General features: G+C 45.7%; 1 protein-coding gene across 13 annotated transcripts in view; it reads right to left on the bottom strand.

Moving 5' to 3' along the window:
- The window catches only part of LOC100283572 (uncharacterized), a 68440-nt gene that overhangs the window by 34855 nt on the left and 19290 nt on the right, over window positions 1-14295 (bottom strand). The gene's annotated exons all lie outside the window — the stretch shown is intronic.

The raw sequence follows: 14295 nt of genomic DNA, 5'->3' as shown, positions 1-14295 counted from the left end.
ATGATATAGTTCCCAACATCTAATATAACGGACAAAAATGGAAAGAACAAACATAGGTACTATATCTCTTAAAGATGGGCTTGAACCTGAGCAAACAGACAATGCTAGAAAAAAGTACAGAATACAATTTGATATAAGACAAACTTGGCCAAAGGAACAGTATGAAAAAAGTATATCTTTATGTTGCAGTCTCTCTTACTTTTTGCATTTGGGGCATAACTCCATCTTTCACCGAAAGATGTAGCTTGCACTTAACAGGTTGTCTTTTTAATTTGAATGTTGATACAAACAGAGAAAGAACAAGCTCTGGCCTCTGGGCAAGAGCATGCGGAGATCAGCAACCAACATGCACGAACATGAGGCTATCATTCCCCTTGTCCTATTATTACTACTATTACTGTTACTAATACATCTTTGTATATTTTTTTACCTGTTGAGTTTCATCTCTAGCCACCCAAACTTGCTCTGGAATAATTGATTATAAAGACAAATAGATATTTCCACCAAATACCAACCCTTTCCCAATTTTAACATTAAGCATAGTTCGAAATTTTTCACTTTTTTTTCTAAAACGCGCAGGAGAACTGCGCATTAGATATATTAAGATAGAAGAAACACCAATGGTCTAAAGAAGATCAGAGTACAGAGAAAAAATCAAGAAAACAAAAAAATAAAAATAAAAATAAAATAAACATCCATCTAGAAGACAGCCAAAGCTGCCCCTAAACTAAGGCCAGATGGTGCCCAGATCTTTGGCACCCGCGAGACACCACCTCTGAGCGTCGTCCTTGATGTTCTGAATAATCTGGTTGCCACTAGGAGGATCCCCCTCAAACACACAATTATTCCGCTGCTTCCAAAGCCACCATGCCACCAACATCACAAGGGAGTTAATCCCTTTGCGCAGCGCATAAGGGACCTTGGCCTCCAAATTAGCCCACCAATCTTGGAAAACCAAATCAGCCGTTGTGGGGGAGAGCTGCCGCAGATTAACCAGGGAGAAAATCCTAAACCACACTTCCCTAGAGAAGACACAAGAAATTAAAAGATGATGCACCGTTTCATCCTCTTGATCACAAAGGGGGCATTGAACAGGATGATCCAAACCCCTCTTCGCCAAACGATCTGCAGTCCAGCACCTATCTCGAGTCGCAAGCCAAAGAAAGAACTTGCATCTTGGAGGGGCCCAGCTTCTCCAAATAAGCTCAGCAGGCGCAAAACCCACCTTTCCCATCATAAAACGATCATACGCCGATTTGGACGAGTAAGAGCCTGAGGAGGAAGGTGTCCATATGTGCTGATCTGGAACATCTGATAACAGTCGAACCTCCCGAACAAGATCCCAGATCTGGAAAAATTCGGAGAAAACCATGGAGGAGAAATTTCCCCTAATGTCAAGAACCCAACTGCTACCATTAATTGCTTCCTGGAAAGTTCTTGACCTCACAGCCTTCTTGTTAATAGCAGCAAACAGTGAAGGAGCCCAATCTGCAATTCTTTTGCCGTGCAGCCAGCGATCAGTCCAAAATTTGGTGTCAGTTCCACTGCCCGCTACTGACTGAACCGATGCAGCAAAAAGGGCAGCAGCATTGGGATGAACTTGGACATCCAAGAAAGCCCACAGCCGCTCAGGTTGTGTTTTCTTCAACCATAGCCATCTCATATTGAGGGACCAGCCCATAACTTCAAGATTTGGAACACCTAAACCACCCAAAGTCAATGGTAAACACACCTTCTGCCATCCCACTAAACAGTGCCCTCCTTTGATATTTTTGCGGCCTTTCCAGAGGAAACCTCTCCTAATCTTGTCAATGGCTTTGATGACCCATTTGGGGCATTGAAGTGCAATAAGGTGGTAAACTGGAATAGCTGAGAGGACAGATTTAACAAGAGTAGCCCTACCGGCTGGGTGAATAAGAGCAGCTTTCCAACCAGGCAATCGATCCGCAACCTTCTCAACTAGAGGGAGAAGGTCCCTCTTGGAGAGCTTTCTAATAGACAAAGGCAGGCCCAAGTACTTGCAAGGAAAATTCACCAAATTACAAGATAGCGTCTCTTGGATTGCCAAAACCTCCTGGTCATTGCAGCAAATCGGAGTAAACGAGCTCTTTGCTAAATTAGTAACAAGTCCTGAGGCTTCACCAAAAACCTTCAAAACTTGTTTGACTGTCTCCATGTCGCTCCTCACCGGATGCATAAAAAGAACCACATCATCGGCGTATAAGGAAATTCTCTGTCCAATTCCCCGACGAAGCAGCGGTTGTAACAAACCAAGTCCTGAGGCTTCACCAAAAACCTTCAAAACTTGTTTGACTGTCTCCAAGTCGCTCCTCACCGGATGCATAAAAAGAACTACATCATCGGCGTATAAGGAAATTCTCTGTCCAATTCCCCGACGAAGCAGCGGTTGTAACAAACCAAAGCTCTCAGCCTTCAAGATTATTGAATTTAGAACGTCCATAACACACACAAAGAGCATAGGAGATAAAGGGTCTCCCTGACGGAGACCCCTTTGATGGTAAATCAATTCTCCCAGTTCACCGTTAACCAGAACTCTAGTAGAAGAAGAGCGTAGCAACTTTGCCAACAAATTACACCACCAAGTGCCAAAACCAAGATGTTGTAAGACCTTCAAAAGGAAAGGCCATGAAACTGAATCAAAGGCCTTGGTGATGTCAAGCTTTAGGAGCACTCTCGGTTCCTTTTGCATGTGCAAAGCTCGGGCCATCTGTTGCACAAGAACAAAGTTATCCAAAATGTATCTACCTTTCACGAACGCACATTGATTAGGTGACACAAGCTGCGATAATTTCCCTGATAACCGATTAGCCAGCAGTTTAGTGATGATCTTGGCGAAACTATGGATCAGACTTAAGGGGCGAAAATCTTTTACCTCCTCCACATCAACTTTCTTGGGCAGCAGGGTAATATATGCAGAATTGAGGAGAAAAAGTCTACTATCATCACCCTGAAACAGTTTATTCACAGCAGCCATAAAATCTACTTTGATAATTTGCCAAGCCATCTTGTAGAATCTACCTGTAAAGCCATCTGGCCCGGGAGCTTTGTCTGAAAGCATGGATTTGATGGTGTTCCAAATTTCTTCCTCATCAATAATCCGGTCTAACTCGGTAAGATCAACAGCTGATCGATGAAAGGATTGAAGATCAAAAGTGAAGTTACGCTGTCCCTCAGATCCCAATAAATTGCTGTAAAAATCCCAGACCACCTCAATCTTATCCTTCTGATCAGTGAACACCCTGTCCTCTTTCTTCAAACTGGCAATAAATTTTTTCTTTTTCCTATATCTGGCATGGTGCTGGAAGTAAGCAGTATTGGCATCCCCCTCTTTGAGCCATCTCAGACCAGAACGCAGCCTTGCCCTGGTCCTCTCCAAGGAAGACAAGCCCAAAATATGATGCTTAAGCTGTCTCCGAAGCCAAATTTCCAGTGAGGACAGCAATCTTGAATCCTGGGCAGATTCCAGTTGATGAATAATCTCCCTTGCAAGAAGAAGTTGTCGCTTGATATTGCCTGTCTTCCTATGACTCTAAGATTGCAGATTTTTGGCAAGCCTCCGCAGCTTGTCTGCGAGCCTCTGTAAAGGGCAAACAGCCATAATCGGCTGCTCCCAGGACTGCTGCACAACCTCCATAAAGCCATCATGTTTTGGCCAAAAACTTTCGAAATGAAAGCGACGTTTACCCATGAAGGAGTCCCTCAAGCCCAGCAATAAAGGGCAATGATCTGAAATGGAAGAAGCCAAAGCTTGCAGAATGCAATCTGGGAACAGCTGGTACCAATCAGTGGTCACAAAAACACGATCTAATCTGACAAGGGTTGGCGCTTCCCGCTCATTAGACCAAGTAAATTGTCTACCCAAAAGATCAATTTCCACCAACTCAAGCTCATTAAGAAGACGACGAAAACGGCCCATCATTGCCCTGTCAACATTTTGATTATTTTTGTCTTCCACTTTATAAATGAGGTTGAAATCCCCTCCAACAGGCCACGGTCCAACACAGGTAAGGCGAATGCTACGAAGTTCTTGCAGAAATTGCACCTTCAAGACGTCCGACTGTGGGCCATAGACTCCAGTGAACCACCAAGGGGGGCCCTCACTCTGCTAGAACTGAACAGAAACAGAAAAAAGATCCACCCTTGATGCAATAGCCTTGCACACATTGCCCTTCCAAGCCACCAGGATGCCACCCCGAGAACCATCTGCTAGGAGGAACACGAATTCATCAAAATCAGCCCCAAGGGTCGACATGACTGCCCACCTAGAAATATTTTCCTTTTTTGTTTCTTGCAGACAAACCACATCCGGCTTCACAGAATCAATCAAACTTCGAACAGAATCCCGTCGAGACTTATTATTGAGTCCCCTTACATTCCAAATCAACATTTTTGAGATATCCATTGAGACAAAGGACAGGAGTACGACTAAGGAAAAAACTTTCCAACCCAAAAAAGGGAGAACTACACAATAATGGGACTCTGTCCCAACAATGAATCTGCAGCATCGGCATTCTCCGGAATTACCCAACCGAACAATGCAGCTAAGGCAGCGACATGGTCCTGAGATAGAGGCTTAGAAAACAGCCACCCATATTCATCAAGAGCTTCTTGTGCCAATCCCTCCTCGTCAGCCAATATCCCCAAAGTTCTAGCAATATCCACTCTGATTTTTCTGACAGCTGTGGAAGGCGCCCCCCTACCCTCCTTCTTCAGCCTGTGACTTCTTCTAGGTATAAAGTCTTTTGGCGTCTGCTTACGTCGCCGCTTTTGGGTAGCTGGTCTGGCCAAGATGCAGACAACTGGCTTAGTGATGGTGGCCAAAAAATCCTGCACCAACGAATGGTCAACATCCGAAGTCGTGGTATCCAAAACTGATGCCGAAATACAGTCAGCGGAGCAATCATCCCCCGTTTGTCCCTCTAGTAGCTCTTGCCTTCCCGTCGGAGAACTAAGCTCGAGATCATCCACCCGGTCTGTTGTCCCAGAAACAGAGTCCGCACCAACATCTGCGAGAATGGGGCGTCTTCTAGAATAGACAAGCAGAGCCCGTGGGGAAATAGTCCCAGCAACCGACAACGCCCCCATTCTGACAGAAGACGCCTCGAGTGTAAAATCAAAACCACCAGGATGGGGCGAATTCGCACCAGCCTGTTCCAGCAACCCAGCAACAGCCCTGTGTCGCTGGGCGAAATAGGGAGGACTGAATCCAGCGACCCTACAGCAGCCGACACAGACGGCCCAGCTAAGTTAATCTTCGAGGTTGTCATGCATGGCACTTAAGTGGCAGAAAGGGGCGAGCTCAACCCAGCCTTCTCCAGCGGCTCAGCCAAACTTCTGTGCTGAGGCGAGGAAGGTCCAGGTGAGGTCAGCAGCCCATCACCAACACTGACAGCAGCACCATCTACCAGAGCTAGAACCGGCGCCTCCATCATATTTCCATGCATAGCTACAGACCGTTCTCTGCCCACTCTCTGATGTGAACCGAGGCGATGGTGGATAGGCTAACGCTGCAAAGGGCACGGCTGTCGGATCCGGGGATTGGACGGACCCCGGACATCTCCATCCTCCTCACCATGAAACTCATTCTCATCTGAAGGAGGCAGACTGCTGTCCGAGGGAAACTGAAGGGGAGCCGGAATAGCAGCAATGCTAATCTTGTAGGTCAAACATCTCGCCTCCTGATTAAATGGCCGAGGGAAGAAGCTTCTTGGCTGTGTTCAGACCCCACGCGTGCGCTGGGATCCCACGGATCTCAATATCCATCAAGTGAGAGAAGGACGTAGCCGAGGCATGTGCAAATCTTGTCCATTGCTTGAACACGAGCGAGAACATAGGGCCTCTGAAAGGCTTTCCTTCATTAAGCACTCTTGTCGCCACTTCCTCATCCGGCAAAAACATAAGGAAGTCTTCCGGCATGGACTGGTGGATAGACATATCATCAATATTGATGCAATAACGACGGGACACTTCCTCCAGCACATCCGAGCCGAGAACAGCGGGTCTGGTACCAGTAACAGTGACAAATAATGCTCGACGGAGTGCAACTTCTTCTCTTGCCATGTCCGTCGAAAGTTCCAGAACGCAAGAGGGCAAGTTCGACGTGAGAGGAACCAAGTCAGCAGGGGGAGACTGACTGCGCCCCAACACCGCAGCCCCTTTCCCGCGCTTAGAACGCCTCCTTTTATGCTTGGGCTGTAATGGCGGCAGCCTCACTAAATCCATGGAAGGCTCCATCGCGGCATGATTGAAAGGGAATTAGGCTTACACCTAGTTCCTAAATAATTTTGGTGGTTGAATTGCCCAACACAAATATTGGACTGACTAGTTTGCTCTAGTGTATAAGTTATACAGGTGCAAAAGGTTCACATCTAGCCAATAAAAAGATCAAGTGTTGGATTCAATAAAGGAGCAAAGGGGCAACCGAGGGCACCCTTGGTCTGGCGCACCGGACTATCCGGTGTGCCACCGGACAGTGCACAGTACATGTCCGGTGCACCAGGGGACTCAGACTCAAACTCTTCGCCCTCGGGAATTCTCGGAAGCCGGCGCGCTATAATTCACCGGACTGTCCGGTGTGCACCGGACATGTCCGGTGCTCCAAGGAAGCTCGGCCTCCTGAACTCGCCAGCCTCGGGTTCGCGCGGCAGCCGCTCCGCTATAATTCACCGGACTGTCCGGTGTGCACCGGACTGTCCGGTGTGCCAGCGGAGCAACGGCTCCAACGGCTCCCTGCGGTGCATTAAATGCGCGCGCAGCGCGCGCAGACGTCAGGCACGCCCATGCCGGTGCACCGGACATCAAACAGTACATGTCCGGTGTGCACCGGACACCCAGGCGGGCCCACAAGTCAGAAGCTCCAACGGCTAGAATCCAACGGCAGTGATGACGTGGCAGGGGCACCGGACTGTCCGGTGTGCACCGGACTGTCCGGTGCGCCATCGAACAGAGGCTGCCAGCCAACGGTCACTTTTGGTGGTTGGGGCTATAAATACCCCAACCACCCCACATTCATTGCCATCCAAGTTTTCCACTTCTCAACTACTACAAGAGCTCTAGGCATTCAATTCTAGACACACTCAAAGAGATCAAATCCTCTCCAATTCCACACAAAACCCTAGTGACTAGAGAGAGTGATTTGCCGTGTTCATTTGAGCTCTTGCGCTTGGATTGCTTCTTTTCTTTCTCACTTGTTCTTGTGATCAAAACTCCATTGTAATCAAGGCAAGAGGCACCAATTGTGTGGTGGCCCTTGCGGGGAAGTTTTGTTCCCGGCTTTGATTTGAGAAGAGAAGCTCACTCGGTCCGAGGGACCGTTTGAGAGAGGGAAGGGTTGAAAGAGACCCGGCCTTTGTGGCCTCCTCAACGGGGAGTAGGTTTGAGAGAACCAAACCTCGGTAAAACAAATCCGTGTGTCACACTTCATTATTTGCTTGCGATTTGTTTTGCGCCCTCTCTCGCGGACTCGTTTATATTTCTAACGCTAACCCGGCTTGTAGTTGTGTTTATATTTATAAATTTCAGTTTCGCCCTATTCACCCCCCCCCTCTAGGCGACTATCAATTGGTATCAGAGCCCGGTGCTTCATTAGAGCCTAACCGCTCGAAGTGATGTCGGGAGATCACGCCAAGAAGGAGATGGAGACCGGCGAAAAGCCCACTACAAGCTACGGGAGCACTTCATCGGAAGAGTCCCGCACCAAAAGGAGGGAGAAGAAGAAGAGCTCCTCCAACAAAGGGAAGGAGAAGAAATCTTCTTCTCACCACAAAGAGAAGAAGGAAAAATCTTCTTCCCACAAGCCACATCGGAAAGGCGATAAGCACAAGAGGATGAGGAAGGTGGTCTACTACGAGACCGACACTTCATCAACTTCTACCTCCGACTCCGATGCGCCCTCCGTCACTTCTAAGCGCCAAGAGCGCAAGAAGTATAGTAAGATCCCCCTACGCTACCCTCGCATTCCTAAACATACACCTTTACTTTCCGTCCCATTAGGCAAACCACCAACTTTTAATGGAGAAGATTATGCTATGTGGAGTAATTTGATGCGATTTCATCTAACCTCTCTCCACAAAAGAATATGGGATGTTGTTGAGTATGGTGTACAGGTACCATCAATAGGGGATGAGGACTATGACACGGACGAAGTGGCCCAAATCGAGCACTTCAACTCCCAAGCCGCAACCATCCTCCTTGCCTCCCTAAGCAAGGAGGAATACAACAAAGTACAAGGATTGAAGAACGCCAAGGAGATTTGGGACCTACTCAAGACGGCGCACGAGGGTGATGAACTCACCAAGATCACCAAGCGGGAAACGATCGAGGGGGAGCTCGGTCGCTTCCGTCTTCGCCAAGGGGAGGAGCCACAAGACATGTACAACCGGCTCAAGACCTTGGTGAACCAAGTACGCAACCTCGGGAGCACAAAATGGGATGACCACGAAGTGGTTAAGGTTATTCTAAGAGCTCTTATTTTCCTTAACCCCACTCAAGTACAATTAATTCGTGGGAATCCTAGATATCCACTAATGACCCCCGAGGAAGTTATCGGGAATTTTGTGAGTTTTGAATGCATGATTAAGGGCTCCAAGAAGATCAACGAGCTTGACGAGCCTTCCACCTCCGAGGCGCAACCGGTGGCCTTCAAGGCAACGGAGGAGAAGAAGGAGGAGTCTACACCAAGTAGACAACCAATTGACGCCTCCAAGCTCGACAACGAGGAGATGGCCCTAATCATCAAAAGCTTTCGGCAAATTCTCAAACAACAGAAGGGGAAGGACTACAAACCCCGTTCCAAGAAGGTTTGCTACAAGTGTGGTAAGCCCGGTCACTTTATTGCAAAATGTCCTATGTCTAGTGACAGTGACAGGGGCGACGACAAGAAGGGAAGAAGAAAGGAGAAGAAGAAGTATTACAAGAAGAAGGGCGGCGATGCCCATGTTTGTCGGGAGTGGGACTCCGACGAAAGCTCAAGCGACTCCTCCGACGACGAGGACGCCGCCAACATCGCCGTCACCAAAGGCCTTCTCTTCCCCAACGTCGGCCACAAGTGTCTCATGGCCAAGGACGGCAAAAAGAAGGTAAAATCAAGGTCCTCCACTAAATATGAAACATCTAGTGATGAGGATGATGATAAAAATGAGGAGGATAACTTGCGCATTCTTTTTGCTAACCTTAACATAGAACAAAAGGAAAAATTAAATGAACTAATTAGTGCCATCCATGAAAAGGATGATCTCTTGGACTCCCAAGAGGACTTCCTAATCAAGGAGAATAAGAAACATGTTAAGGTTAAAAATGCTTATGCTCTAGAAGTAGAAAAATGTAACAAATTATCTAGTGAGCTAAGCATGTGCCATGACACTATTGCCAACCTTAGAAATGAAAATGCTAAATTAATTGCTAAGGTAGATTCTCATGTTTGCATTGATCCTAGAAATGATAATGTTGATTTGCTTGCTAGGATTGATGAGTTAAATGTTTCCATTGCTAGCCTTAGAAATGAGAATGAGAAACTAATTGCTAAGGCTAAGGATTTTGATGTTTGCAATGCTACTATCTCCGACCTTAGAACTAAAAATGATATGTTGCATGCTAAGGTTGTTGAACTAAAATCTTGCAAACCCTCTACATCTAATGTTGAGCATATTTCCATTTGTACTAGATGTAGAGATATTAATGTTGATGCTATCCATAATCACCTAGCCTTAATTAAAAAACAAAATGATCACATAGCTCAACTAAATGCTAAGATTAGAGAGCATGACTTAGAAAATGAAAAATTTAAATTGGCTAGAAGCATGCTCTATAATGGGAGACGCCCTGGCATCAAGGATGGCATTGGCTTCCAAAGGGGAGACAATGTCAAACTTAATGCCTCTCCAAAGAACTTATCTAACTTTGTTAAGGGCAAGGCTCCCATGCCTCAGGATAACGAGGGTTACATTTTGTACCCTGCCGGCTATCCTGAGAGCAAAATTAGAAAGATTCATTCTAGGAAGTCTCACTCTGGCCCTAATCATGCTTATATGTACAAGGGTGAGACATCTAGCTCTAGGCAACCAACCCATGCTAAGTTGCCTAAGAAGAAAATTCCTAATGCATCAAATGAACATAGCATTTCATTTAAAACTTTTGATGCATCTTATGTGCTTACTAGCAAATCCGGCAAGGTAGTTGCCAAATTTGTTGGGGGCAAACACAAGGGCTCCAAGACTTGTGTTTGGGTACCCAAAGTTCTTGTATCTAATGCCAAAGGACCCAAAACAGTTTGGGTACCTAAAGTCAAGAACTAAATTTGTTTTGTAGGTTTATGCATCCGGGGGCTCAAGTTGGATACTCGACAGCGGGTGCACAAACCACATGACCGGGGAGAAAAGGATGTTCTCCTCATATGAGAAAAACCAAGATCCCCAACGAGCTATCACATTCGGGGATGGAAATCAAGGTTTGGTCAAAGGACTTGGTAAAATTGCTATATCTCCTGACCATTCTATTTCAAATGTTTTTCTTGTTGATTCCTTAGATTACAACTTGCTTTCTGTTTCACAATTATGTCAAATGGGCTACAACTGTCTTTTTACTGATATAGGTGTCACTGTCTTTAGAAGAAGTGATGATTCAATAGCATTTAAGGGTGTGTTAGAGGGTCAGCTATACTTAGTGGATTTTAATAAAGCTGAACTCGACACTTGCTTAATTGCTAAGACTAACATGGGTTGGCTCTGGCACCGCCGACTAGCCCATGTTGGGATGAAGAATCTTCACAAGCTTCTAAAGGGAGAGCACATTTTAGGATTAACAAATGTTCATTTTGAGAAAGACAGGATTTGCAGCGCATGCCAGGCGGGGAAGCAAGTTGGAGTCCATCATCCACACAAGAACATCATGACGACCGACAGGCCGCTTGAGCTACTCCACATGGATCTATTCGGCCCGATTGCTTACATAAGCATCGGCGGGAGTAAGTATTGTCTTGTAATAGTGGATGATTATTCTCGCTTCACTTGGGTATTCTTTTTGCAGGAAAAATCTCAAACCCAAGAGACCTTAAAGGGATTCTTGAGACGGGCTCAAAATGAGTTCGGCTTGAGGATCAAGAAAATTAGAAGCGACAACGGGACGGAGTTCAAGAACTCTCAAATTGAAGGCTTCCTTGAGGAGGAGGGCATCAAGCATGAGTTCTCCTCTCCCTACACGCCCCAACAAAATGGTGTAGTGGAGAGGAAGAATCGAACTCTATTGGACATGGCAAGAACCATGCTTGATGAGTACAAGACACTGGACCGGTTTTGGGCCGAAGCGGTCAACACCGCCTGCTACGCCATCAACCGGTTATATCTTCACCGAATCCTCAAGAAGACATCATATGAACTCCTAACCGGTAAAAAGCCCAACATTTCATATTTTAGAGTTTTTGGTAGCAAATGCTTCATTCTTATTAAAAGAGGTAGAAAATCTAAATTTGCTCCTAAAACTATAGAAGGCTTTTTACTTGGTTATGACTCAAACACAAGGGCATATAGGGTCTTTAACAAGTCCACTGGACTAGTTGAAGTCTCATGTGACGTTGTGTTTGATGAAACTAACGGCTCTCAAGTAGAGCAAGTTGATCTTGATGAAGTAGGTGAAGAACAGGCTCCATGCATAGCGCTTAGGAACATGTCCATTGGGGATGTGTGTCCTAGGGAATCCGAAGAGCCTCCAAATGCACAAGATCAACCATCCTCCTCCACGCAAGCATCTCCACCAACTCAAAATGAGGATGAAGCTCAAGTTGATGAAGGGCAAAATCAAGAAGATGAGCCACCTCAAGATGACGGCAATGATCAAGGGGGAGATGCAAATGATCAAGAAAAGGAGGATGAGGAAGAACCAAGACCGCCACACCCAAGAGTCCACCAAGCAATCCAACGAGATCACCCCGTCGACACCATCCTCGGCGACATTCATAAGGGGGTAACTACTCGATCTCGGGTTGCACATTTTTGTGAACATTACTCGTTTGTTTCCTCTATTGAGCCACACAGGGTAGAGGAAGCTCTCCAAGATTCGGATTGGGTGGTGGCGATGCAAGAGGAGCTCAACAATTTCACGAGGAATGAGGTCTGGCATTTAGTTCCACGTCCTAACCAAAATGTTGTAGGAACCAAATGGGTCTTCCGCAACAAGCAAGATGAGCATGGTGTGGTGACAAGGAACAAAGCTCGACTCGTAGCCAAAGGGTATTCACAAGTCGAAGGTTTGGATTTCGGCGAAACCTATGCACCCGTAGCTAGGCTTGAGTCAATTCGCATATTATTGGCCTATGCTACTTACCATGGCTTTAAGCTCTATCAAATGGACGTGAAAAGTGCCTTCCTCAACGGACCAATCAAGGAAGAGGTCTATGTTGAGCAACCTCCCGGCTTTGAAGACAGTGAGTATCCTAATCATGTCTATAGGCTCTCTAAGGCGCTTTATGGGCTCAAGCAAGCCCCAAGAGCATGGTATGAATGCCTTAGAGATTTCCTTATTGCTAATGGCTTCAAAGTCGGCAAGGCCGATCCTACACTCTTTACTAAAACTCTTGAAAATGACTTGTTTGTATGCCAAATTTATGTTGATGATATTATATTTGGGTCTACTAACGAGTCTACATGTGAAGAGTTTAGTAGGATCATGACACAGAAATTCGAGATGTCGATGATGGGGGAGTTGAAGTATTTTCTAGGATTCCAAGTCAAGCAACTCCAAGAGGGCACCTTCATTAGCCAAACGAAGTACACTCAAGACATTCTTGCTAAGTTTGGGATGAAGGATGCCAAACCCATCAAGACACCCATGGGAACTAATGGGCATCTCGACCTCGACACGGGAGGTAAGTCCGTGGATCAAAAGGTATACCGGTCGATGATTGGTTCATTGCTTTATTTATGTGCATCTCGACCGGACATTATGCTTTCCGTTTGCATGTGTGCAAGATTCCAATCCGACCCTAAGGAATCCCACCTTACGGCCGTAAAACGAATCTTGAGATATTTGGCTTATACACCTAAGTTTGGGCTTTGGTACCCTCGGGGATCCACATTTGATTTACTTGGTTATTCGGATGCCGATTGGGCGGGGTGCAAAATCAATAGGAAGAGCACGTCGGGGACTTGCCAGTTCTTGGGAAGATCCTTGGTGTCTTGGGCTTCAAAGAAGCAAAATTCGGTCGCTCTTTCCACCGCCGAAGCCGAGTACATTGCCGCAGGACATTGTTGCGCGCAATTGCTTTGGATGAGGCAAACCCTGCGGGACTACGGTTACAAATTAACCAAAGTTCCTTTGCTATGTGATAATGAGAGTGCAATTAAAATGGCCGACAATCCCATCGAGCATAGCCGCACTAAGCACATAGCCATTCGGTATCATTTTCTTAGGGATCACCAACAAAAGGGGGATATCGAGATTTCTTACATTAATACTAAAGATCAATTAGCCGATATCTTTACCAAGCCACTTAATGAACAATCTTTTACCAGACTTAGGCATGAGCTCAATATTCTTGATTCTAGAAATTTCTTTTGCTAAGCTTGCACACATAGCTCTTTTGAATACCTTTGATCATATCTCTTTTATATGCTATGACTAATGTGTTTTCAAGTTTATTTCAAACCAAGTCATAGGTATATTGAAAGGGAATTGGAGTCTTCGGCGAAGACAAAGGCTTCCACTCCGTAACTCATACTTCGCCACCACTCCGAGCAACTCTCTCTTCTTTGGGGGAGAAATGAGCATCAAGGAAAAGGACTTCATCCTTGGGGGAGAGAGTAAAAGCTCAAACGCAAAAGGACTTCGTCTTTGGTATAATCTTAACTCACTTATTTATGACCAAAGGGGAAGATTGCACTTCGAGGGCTCTAATGATTCCGTTTTTGGCGATTCATGCCAAAAAGGGGGAGAAATGAGCCCAAAGCAAAAGGACCGCACCACCACCACCAAATTCAAAAACTTAGTGCTTTCCAAAAAGTCTTTATCATTTGGTATCCTATTGTGTTCAAAAGGGGGAGAAAGTAGTATTTCAAAAATGGTATATCAAAACCCTCTTGAACACTAAGAGGTGGATCTCTTTTAGGGGGAGTTTTGTTTAGTCAAAGGAAAAGCATTTGAAATAGGGGGAGACAATTTCAAATCTTGAAAATGCTTTGCAAACTCTTATTCATGTACCTTTGACTATTTGCAAAAGATCTTTGAAATGGATTTACAAAAAGAATTTGCAAAAACAAAACATGTGGTGCAAACGTGGTCCAAAAT

This window comes from Zea mays, chromosome 3 (genome assembly GCF_902167145.1).
Source record: "Zea mays cultivar B73 chromosome 3, Zm-B73-REFERENCE-NAM-5.0, whole genome shotgun sequence".
Lineage (NCBI taxonomy): Eukaryota > Viridiplantae > Streptophyta > Magnoliopsida > Poales > Poaceae > Zea > Zea mays.
This window is presented reverse-complemented; position numbering and strand designations above follow the sequence as displayed.